The sequence below is a fragment of the Dama dama genome, chromosome 4, assembly GCF_033118175.1.
Source record: "Dama dama isolate Ldn47 chromosome 4, ASM3311817v1, whole genome shotgun sequence".
Taxonomy (NCBI): Eukaryota; Metazoa; Chordata; class Mammalia; order Artiodactyla; family Cervidae; genus Dama; species Dama dama.
Window position 1 is genome coordinate 16,344,224 of NC_083684.1, and position 8,905 is coordinate 16,353,128.

Here is an 8,905-nt window from a genome sequence, read left to right on the forward strand (position 1 = left end):
CAGGTCTTCTCCTCATGAACTCGTCATGGGTGGGATCTCCCATAATGGCTCCCGACACCTGGGCCTTCTCTGTGATCTTCAGTGTCTGCTTGGGGCCTGGTAACACATAACGCGATCTCGGTCATAGCTAGAAACTGTGCTTTTTCTGTGTCCTGGTGGAAGCAGGGTCCTCCTGGGTGCTGCTTGGAGCTGATGCTGGAGGCGCTGGGGCTCTGTGGGCCTAATGTCACCACCCCCCAGAGCTTGGAAAGAGTTCAGGCACCGACTGCTTGCATGTGGCAGGCAGGGCCTGAGACTGCAGTACCCAGTTCCCGCACTCTGCACCTTATCTCTGTTCAACTCGTATGTGAGAATCTTCAAACAGAAGACACAAAAGTGGGCAAGTAGTTTAATGACCCTGTGTGCTGATCACCCAGCTTCCACAGTCATCGATAATTTTCCATTTTTGTCAAGTCTTATTTCTTATAAGACCTCACACGTAGGTGCTCTGTGAAGACTGGATGAAGGATGCTGGATGGGTGCTGGGCAGATGATGGGATTGATGGATGGATGGGATGGATGGGTGAATGATGGGATGGATGGATGGGTGGATGGTGGGATGGATGGATGGGTGAATGATGGGATGGATGGGTGGATGATGGGATGGATGGGTGGATGATGGGATGGATGGATGGGTGGGTGGATGATGGGATGGATGGGTGGGTGGATGGAATGGGTGGGTGGATGACAGGTTAATGATGCATGCTGGATGGGTGGGTATGGAGGCTGCTATGCTCTGAGTGTTTATGTCCCACCGGGTCTCACATGTTCATACATCTGGACTCTGGGACCACCGTCACACTCACCTGGGTGTAGGTCTATCTGGAAATTAGCGTCGTGATGGTTTCCTGGCTTCTGTCCTACGAGATGACTGACTCAGTGGACTAGTTTGTTCCCAGGAGCTTCTGTGCACTGAGGCATCCTCGCCGCCCCAGTAACTAAGCAGCACCCCACTGTCAGATGAGGGGCTGGGGGCTCAGCAGCTCGGCCCGAGCTCGGAGCTCTCCAGCCGGAGGCTTGTCTAACAGGCCCTGAGCCTGCTCCTCTGTGCTGGCTGGAGTCACGCAGATACCAGGCCCCCCCCCCCTACTTCTCTCCTGCGTGCCCCAGTTCCCCCCCACCCGCCCACCCTGCATCTTTCATCTCGGAGGGCTGGACCATCTCCGCCCTCTAGCTCTTGGGAGCTCAGGGTTGCATAGCTCTGCCCTCTCTCGGTCACTGAGGGGCTTTACCCTTCTGCAGAAGGGGGCCACCTTCTCTGTGTGGCTTAAAAGGGTGGAGGCTCTCTTAGCACTTTGGCGATCATCAGCTTACTCTGAGCTTTGTTCTAAATTAGGCATAAGGTACATTTAAGTTTTAAATGGAGCTAACTGTCTCTGATTTTTAACAGAGTTGTAGGGCATTCATTGGAATAATAAAGTCCATCTTGAGGTGTTCTAGGATAGAAAAAGAAGCGTCCCCATAATTTCTCATCACCACACAGAGCTGCTGCGTTCTTTGCAGTTTAGAAAAAGCGGGAGAGATGACCCCAGGTCTTTTTTTTTCTTTTCAAATTGCATTTCTCGACTAGCTAATTTTTTAAAACAATTTTTTTTTAACGTGGACCATTTTTTAAGTCTTCATTGAATGTGTTATATTCAGTGTTGCATCTGCACTATACCCTGGTTTCTTGGCTATGAGGCATGTGGCATCATAGCTCCCTGACTAGGGATCAAACTTGCATACACACACACACACACATACACACACACCCCGCACCAAAAGGTGACTTTCCAACCAGGAAGACCGCCAGGAAAGTCCCTTGACGAGACAATTCTTCATCACACAGAAAAGGAGGAAGAAACTGCACTGACCTCTGTTCTGGGCCAGACGCTCCCCACGCCTCCCACCCTGAAGCCCAAGGGAATGACTCTCATTCGCAGATGAGGACACCGAGGCTCCGGCACTGCCCTGCCTCCTGACCCCACCGCCCGAGCAAAGCCCCAGAGCCGGAGGCCAGCACCCAGCAGGAGCAAGGGGGAAGCGGGGAGGCAGCCTGGCTGCGGATGGGCACGTCCTGTGACAGTAACATTCCAGAAAGGGGGAGGCTCCCAGGAAGTTGTCAGCAAGCGGCTTCTCTAAAATCTGAGCAGTCAGGGTGTCCTCGTGGGTCAGGCTCAGACAGCCGGCTCCAGCCAGTTCAGGGCAAACAGCATCAGTGTCGGCCCATAAGACCCCTGTTCCCTCGGACCCAGGGCAGCTGAGCACGTGGGCAGAGGCAGCATGGACCACCGGGGTGGGGGGGAGAGCAGGGCACGCACTGGGGTCCTGCTCAGGACCCCACATCCTCTCCAAGGCCTCGGGCTACTTACTGGGGACCCTCTTCTATCCTGGGTCTGCCCACAGCTCCACCACTGCAGGGACCACCTCTCGGGGTCGCCCCACCTCTAATCACCCCAACAGGCCTGGCCAGGGTGGAGCAATGAGGAGACGGGCCCTGGGAGTGGCCCTGCAGGAAGACAACTTCATCTCCCGACCTGTGTAGTAGAGCCATGTCCACTGTTCTCGTGGTGATGAGAGGTGACCAGTGGCGGGGGCAGTTCCCAGGAGGCGGGTGCACGAGGGTGGGCCATAACCCACCTGCCACGGAGCCTGCTGTGTGTAGGTGACAAAGGCTGGAACCTCCAGGCTTGTGCATTTCAAGTGCCTATGAATCTGCCTGCCACGCCAGGCTCGCAGCCAGGGCCCAGGAGGTATTTTCTGTCCACTGGAGAAACAATGGTCCTCATTCATGTGCCTCAGATGGTGAGGCCTAGGCATAACGTAGTCCCACCTCGATAACTGGCAGGGAAGGGGGAGACCAGAGAGCTGCCTTAAGTGTTCCAAACGCTGTTCCTGGGAGAGAAGAGGCTTCACGCTGCCCCAGAGAGGACCCCACAGGCCTCACCCACTCCGGGTCCACCTCTCAGCAGCGTGGCTAGTGCCCCCAGCAGCCCTCAGCAGGCACCCTCCAGCAGCGGTCAGGGCTGGGCAGCCCGCTCTGCCCATCACTCGGCACCCCAGCAGGCGCACCCCCGGCCGTCCTGCTGCCCACAGACGTGCGTTCAGCGTGAGACCCCGCAGGGGCTGTGACAGGAGCCCGTGTCCCCACTGCCGGCTGAGGACGCGAAGGGAGGCCCAGGGGGACGGGCTGGGTGCTGCCCTCACAGCCGTGCCCTGTGACCTGAGACCCATCGGGACTGGTTCCCTTCAAACACAGAGCAGGGAAGTTCAAGGACACGATTCTCCTCCCCACAGCCCCACGTCCCCTCCCCTGAGCTGCACAGTGTCCCCGAGGCCCCCTCCTGGCGGTGAACGCAGTCTGTACGGGATGACAGGAGCCCAGCACGGCGTCCGCCACACACAAACTCTTAGGTCGGTGGCCCTGTGGTGGTGACTCGCCGTGGCTGGAGGGGGAGGCAGCCCGCAAATCCCCCTTTGCCATCGTCACGCGGGGTCAGAGACCAATCTGATGCTGAGAATGGTTCCGAGCCTGGATCCCCACCGTGGGCATCGTGGGTGCTGTGCACACCGTTCACCACTAGAGGGCGGTGTTGCCCCTCCCCTTCCTGAACTTGGGCCCTTTAACCGCAACTCGGTAACAGTGGGCTTCCCTAGTGGTTCAGCCCTAAGAATCCGCCTTCAAGGCGGCAGACGATCCCTGGGTCAGGAAGATCCCCTGGAGAAGGAAATGGCAACCCACTTTCATTCTTGCCTGGAAAATCCCATGGACAGTGGAGACTGGAGGGCTACAGTCCATGGGCTCCCAAGGCAAGAGCCCGACAAAACTTAGCATCTAAACAACAAAGTAACAAACCCACTGGATCCGGGCAGCCCCTGAAACTTGCCCCCAGATGCCGCAGGCGCCCCATCTTCTCACAGAAGCCAAGTGACCCGAGCTGTCCAAGCCTGCTGCTCCACTGGCTTCCGCAAAGCTTCACCTACCCCTGCCCCATCCCCAGGGCTCTCAGGGCTCCCCAGCTGGAGCTGGCGGTCTGTCTCCAGTGGAGAGGAGTGGAAATGTTCCCCAGTGTCCCAGGGCACCCCCTCCCCAGGCCTGCAGGCGGGTCTCCACGCAGGCTGACACAAGACTGACTTTCTGGTTCAAGCACCGAGCCCAGATCACAAATCCTGCAAATGCAGAGGCCGTGGCCTCAAACTTACAGACGTTTGGTAACCGGGGCGATTTTTATATCATGGACATAATGAACACTCAATATCTCGTGTCAATAAAGAATATGTTACAGACAAAGCAGTATTATAAAATTCTGGATAAACGTGGTTGCCGTCTGTGATGTGTGTTAGAGAGTGGGAAAACTGGACAGAGCACCAGATGATCTACAGACGTTCCCCTTGAGGATCCAGTCAGAACTCGAAAGACTTTGGAAGAACGGGAATCGGAAGAGGGTTCAGTGAGGTCCTGGCCTTGTCCAAAAGCCGCCAGCCTGGCACGTGCCTCTCACTCCAGGGACCTTCCTTCTGAAGGGTCCTGTCTCTGGACACACACTTCTCCCTTGGGTGTGTCCACGGAAGCTCCTGCCGCTCTGCTCTCCAGGGCCCCGCGGTCAGTACGAGGACCAGAAGGAAAGCCACCTGCAGGCAGAACCCAGAACCCGGCATTTCAGCCTGTTCAGGCCAGGAGGTGGGCGGCTCCCCATTCCACCTGGCGAGGACTTGGCACCCTGATGCTGGGGTCTGCCTGGGCTCTGTGGGCTTTCCTGAGCTCCGCAAATAAACCTTCACTTGAAAACCTGGACACAGGACCTCCCCTGGCTAAGATGCCGCACTCCCAGTGCAGGGGGCCTGGGTTCAATCCGTGGTCAGGGAGCTAGATCGCATGTGCCACAACTAAAATAGATGATGCATGCTATGATCTAAGACCTGGTACAGCTGAATAAATATTTTAAAATTTTCTAATAAAAAAAAAATCTGTACACAGGTCTGCACATGACCTCCCTGCATGGATGCTAGTGTTAGTGGCCCTCCTGGGGCTATGAGATACTTGCTGTGGAGGCTCTGTACCTGCAGAGAAACAGCCCTTCCATAAATGCAATGCTCAAAGGCCAGCACACGGGAGCTTGGGGCCCCAGGTACTCTCAACCTCTTCAGGCCCTCAGATACCCAGGCTGGTCCCCAAACCCACTGAGCTGAATGAAGCCCATGCCAACAGTGTCTAAAACTCTGACCATTTGCACCTTTTTATCTGCATGACTCCACTCTCCCCAGGGTTCTGTGTAGTCACGGAGACGGGTCAGCTTGTTGAAACAAGCACCACACACCCCTAACCTTTCAGTTCCAGTTTCTGCAATTCTCAAAACAGCCTTGTCACCAAGAGATTTTTACCCATGACCTCAGGATCACGAGGCTGCCACCCTGCAAGACAGCGGCCGATAGCTGACCTTCTGAAGAGGAAGGTCGTGCACTGAAGCAGCAGTGGGGATCGTCAGCCAGGCAGGAGGGGGCTGCCAGGGGCATGGACTTTGGAGGGTCTCACACACACGCCCCCATGCACGCGCGCACACACACACGAGAAATTTACTGACGGACACTTATCACCTCTGTCCCTCCAACCTAAACCTCCTGCAGTGACACTAGTCAAGCCCAGAGAAACACTCTCCATGTTCCTTTGTGTCCTTGAATCAAAAGACCACCATGCCCGACACTGGGTGGTGACCGTGCCCGATGCTGGGTGGTGGGCGGGTGGGTTATGCCACCGCTCCGGAGCAGAGGGCCATGCGAGCGGCAGGAGAGACCAGGTGAGAAGGAAGACACACCGTCCCAGCGTGAGGTCCTGCCTTTCCCATGGCAGAAACCCAGGGGATTCCAGCAGGGACAGGGGTAGCCACCCAGAGTGACAGCATGGTTCCTGAGTTAGACACGCCTGTACCTTCTCACCGTCCAACCCACCACCCCGTCCACGGAACACCCACACGTGTTCTGTGTGGCCGTCTTTGCTCTACAATGACCTTCAGGCACATAAAAACTGTCGCTTTCCATTGTTTTTCCCCCCTTTTTGTCATTACAAAAGACTACCTGTGACAACAGAGGTTAGGATGTGTTTGATTTGAACCCAGATATGGGTTCTAACCCTGCGTCATCACTTACGAGCTATGGAGCCATTACTGAGTTTACAAGAAGTAGTTGTAACCATCTTAGTTTATAAAACAGGTAAACTGTAAAATGGTTCCCCCTCACCCCTTGGCACCTGAAGAGGGATTTTTAAAATTTTACTTCTTTCATTGAAGGAGAGTTAGTCTGCAGTGTTGAGTTCATCTCTATTGTGCAGCAAAGTGGTTCGGTTATACATACACATCCAGTATTTATTTACATGCTTTTCCGTGATGGTTTATCACAGGACATTGAATACAGTTCCCTGTTCTATAGTGGGAACTTGTTTCTTGTGCATTCTATTTATAATAGTTTGCATCTGCTAACCTCAACCTCCCACTCCTTCCCTCCCCTTGGCAACCACCAGCCTCTTCTCTATGTCTGGGAGTCTGTTTCAGCTTCATAGACAAGTTCACTTGTGTTCTGCGTTAGACTCCACGTGTAAGTGGTGTCGTATGATATCTGCCTTTCCCTGACTTACCTCACTTGGTGGGATCATCTCTTGCTCCATCCACGCTGCTGCAAATGGCCTGGTCTCCTTCTTTTTTACGACTAAGTGGTGTTCCTTTGGGTTTAAGGATCTTATCTCTCCGCTCCTGTCAGTGGACGTTTAGGTGGCTCCCACGTCTTGGCTGTGTGACAAGATGTACCCATTTTCGAGGTGTCCCCCCCAAGGCTGAGGATGGCGGAGGCACTGCTAAGGGCGGGAGCTGGCCTGGGAGCAGGGTCCTGAGTGCGGAGGCTCTCCCAGGCTTCCCTCTGCAGAGCCCTGGCCAGCCCAGGGCAGGACTTTGTGATGCGACAAAAGGGCCAGCCCAGCCTCTGGTCCTCCCGCTCCCCTGATGCCACATCCAAGTTGGGGGGGGGGGGGGTCCCCCAGGGGAGGGCCAGGTCCACGGTGCCCACTCCTCCCCAGCCAGCACTGGTCCCCTCTCCGCCCTGCAGACCCAGCCCTCCCGTCATCAGGTAAGGAAGGCAGCCTTGCAGGGAGGAGGGAGCAGGGAGGAGGCAGGCCTCCAGAGAGGTGGTGACCAGGCCTTGTGGCCCTGGCGCGTGGAGGGCGAAGCTGGGGGCTGTGGAGTCAGGGGTCCAGGCGGGAGCCCTGGGCTCTGGTTGCACAGTCGAGGGTGGTGTCGTGACCCCTGAGACTCAGTCTCCCCAGCAGTAAAATGGGATAACTGGCCAAGGGAGCCCTCGCGGGGAGGCCCTGGCACACGCCTCCCTTCCCCACAGCATGCAGAAGGTGCCAAAGCAGGTCATCAGCCTCGTAAGTGACCACCATCTCTCCCGTCTCCACCCGGAGCCGACCCCCGTGGGCCCTCTGTAAGAAGCAGCTCCGGCCAGCGTCCCACCCCGTGCTGCTCCAGGGCCAGGGGAGAGGGAGTGGCCAGACCCCCCGCTCCTGCCGCTGTTCCCCTGGACCTCTGGCACCCACCTTGGCGCTGGTCAGGCTGACCGAGCCCGGCCCGAGCTGCCTGACTCAGGGTCGCTGGCCAACGAGCTCCCCAGGAGGCCTATCTAGGGCTTCCCGAGGGTGCAGGTCCTCCTGAGTCCTGCAGAGGAACCTCAGCTGCAAGGATCCCCAAGGCCCCCGGACGGGGGATGCTGTGGCCACACTAGGTGGTGACCCCAGCCCTGCACTTCCTGGGCGAAGGGGTCCCCTTGGGGAGCCGTGCAGCCTCTCGTTCCTCGTCTGTAACCCACGCTCCCCGAGGAGCCCCGTGACGTGCGGCAGGGGCAGTGCTGGCCCCGTGGCGGGGAGTGGTCCGTCCGTGGCGTCCTGGGGAGCACCCTGCCTCCGCGCGGAGAGCCCGTGGTGGTAGAACGCCGCCCTCACCGCCCGTTCTCGCGTGTTAAACGGCCTCCAGGGCTGACAGCAGGGTTGACTGGGGCTTCAGGGCCGCAGTCACAGGCAGCCAAGGTCAGGCTGCACCCCTCACGCTGCCCCCTGTTCCTGGAGCGAACACCGCGCCCCTGTAGGTCCTGCACCCGGAACCTTCCCTGCCCCGACGCGCCACACCCCAACCCCGGGACGCAGTGGAGCCGGGCGGGGCCGAGCTTAAAGCCCAGACCTGAAACTTGGAAGGAAAGGTGATCCTCAATAAGGTCACCTTCCCGGCAGGTTTTAATCCCCTGCAAGTCCTCCTGCGGGAGGCTCCTGGGGCAGCCATAACAAACCACCACAAACTGAGTGGCCAGAGCCCCAAGTCAGGTGTGGTTGGGGCCCCACCCCAAGGCTCTGGGAAGGTCCTTCCTGCCTCTTCCAGCCCCTGGGGGCTCCAACTCCCTTGGCTGTGACCCTATCCCTCCCCGCCCTGCCCCCGGGGTCACACGGCCTTCCCTGTCCCCGTGAGAACTCCCTCTCTGTGACACGCATCACTGGGTTTAGGCCCCACTCAATCTGGAAGATCTCAGCATCCTTAGCGTGATTCCTTGTGATCTGCAAAGACCCGATTTTCTCAACGAGGCCGTGTTCAGAGGTTTCTGGGGTTAGGACTCAGATGTTTCTTTCGTGGGGCTGCCATTCACCCTCTTGTCCAGGCCCCTCTCCCCAGGATATGGTGGTGTCTGGACACCGACGTGGAGACACACAGGGTTTGCCTCATAGCAGTTCTTGTGGCTAAGCTTGCATCTCGACCGACAATTCCTGTTAGCCACTCCCTGCACACCCCCCACCCCCAAACATGCACCCTGATATAGAATGTGGGAGCAGTAGAACCAGACACCCAGAATGTCTGAG

At 57.3% G+C, this 8,905-nt stretch overlaps 1 long non-coding RNA gene across 1 annotated transcript; it reads right to left on the reverse strand.

Moving 5' to 3' along the window:
- Positions 1-4,344: 4,344 nt before the first annotated feature.
- Positions 4,345-8,124, reverse strand: LOC133050044 (uncharacterized). The gene is made up of 3 exons (XR_009691521.1): positions 7,601-8,124; positions 6,647-6,797; positions 4,345-4,650 (listed from the first exon to the last, which is right to left on the reverse strand). It is a non-coding gene; the product is annotated as an uncharacterized LOC133050044 (long non-coding RNA).
- Between the last annotated feature and the right edge of the window lie 781 nt (positions 8,125-8,905).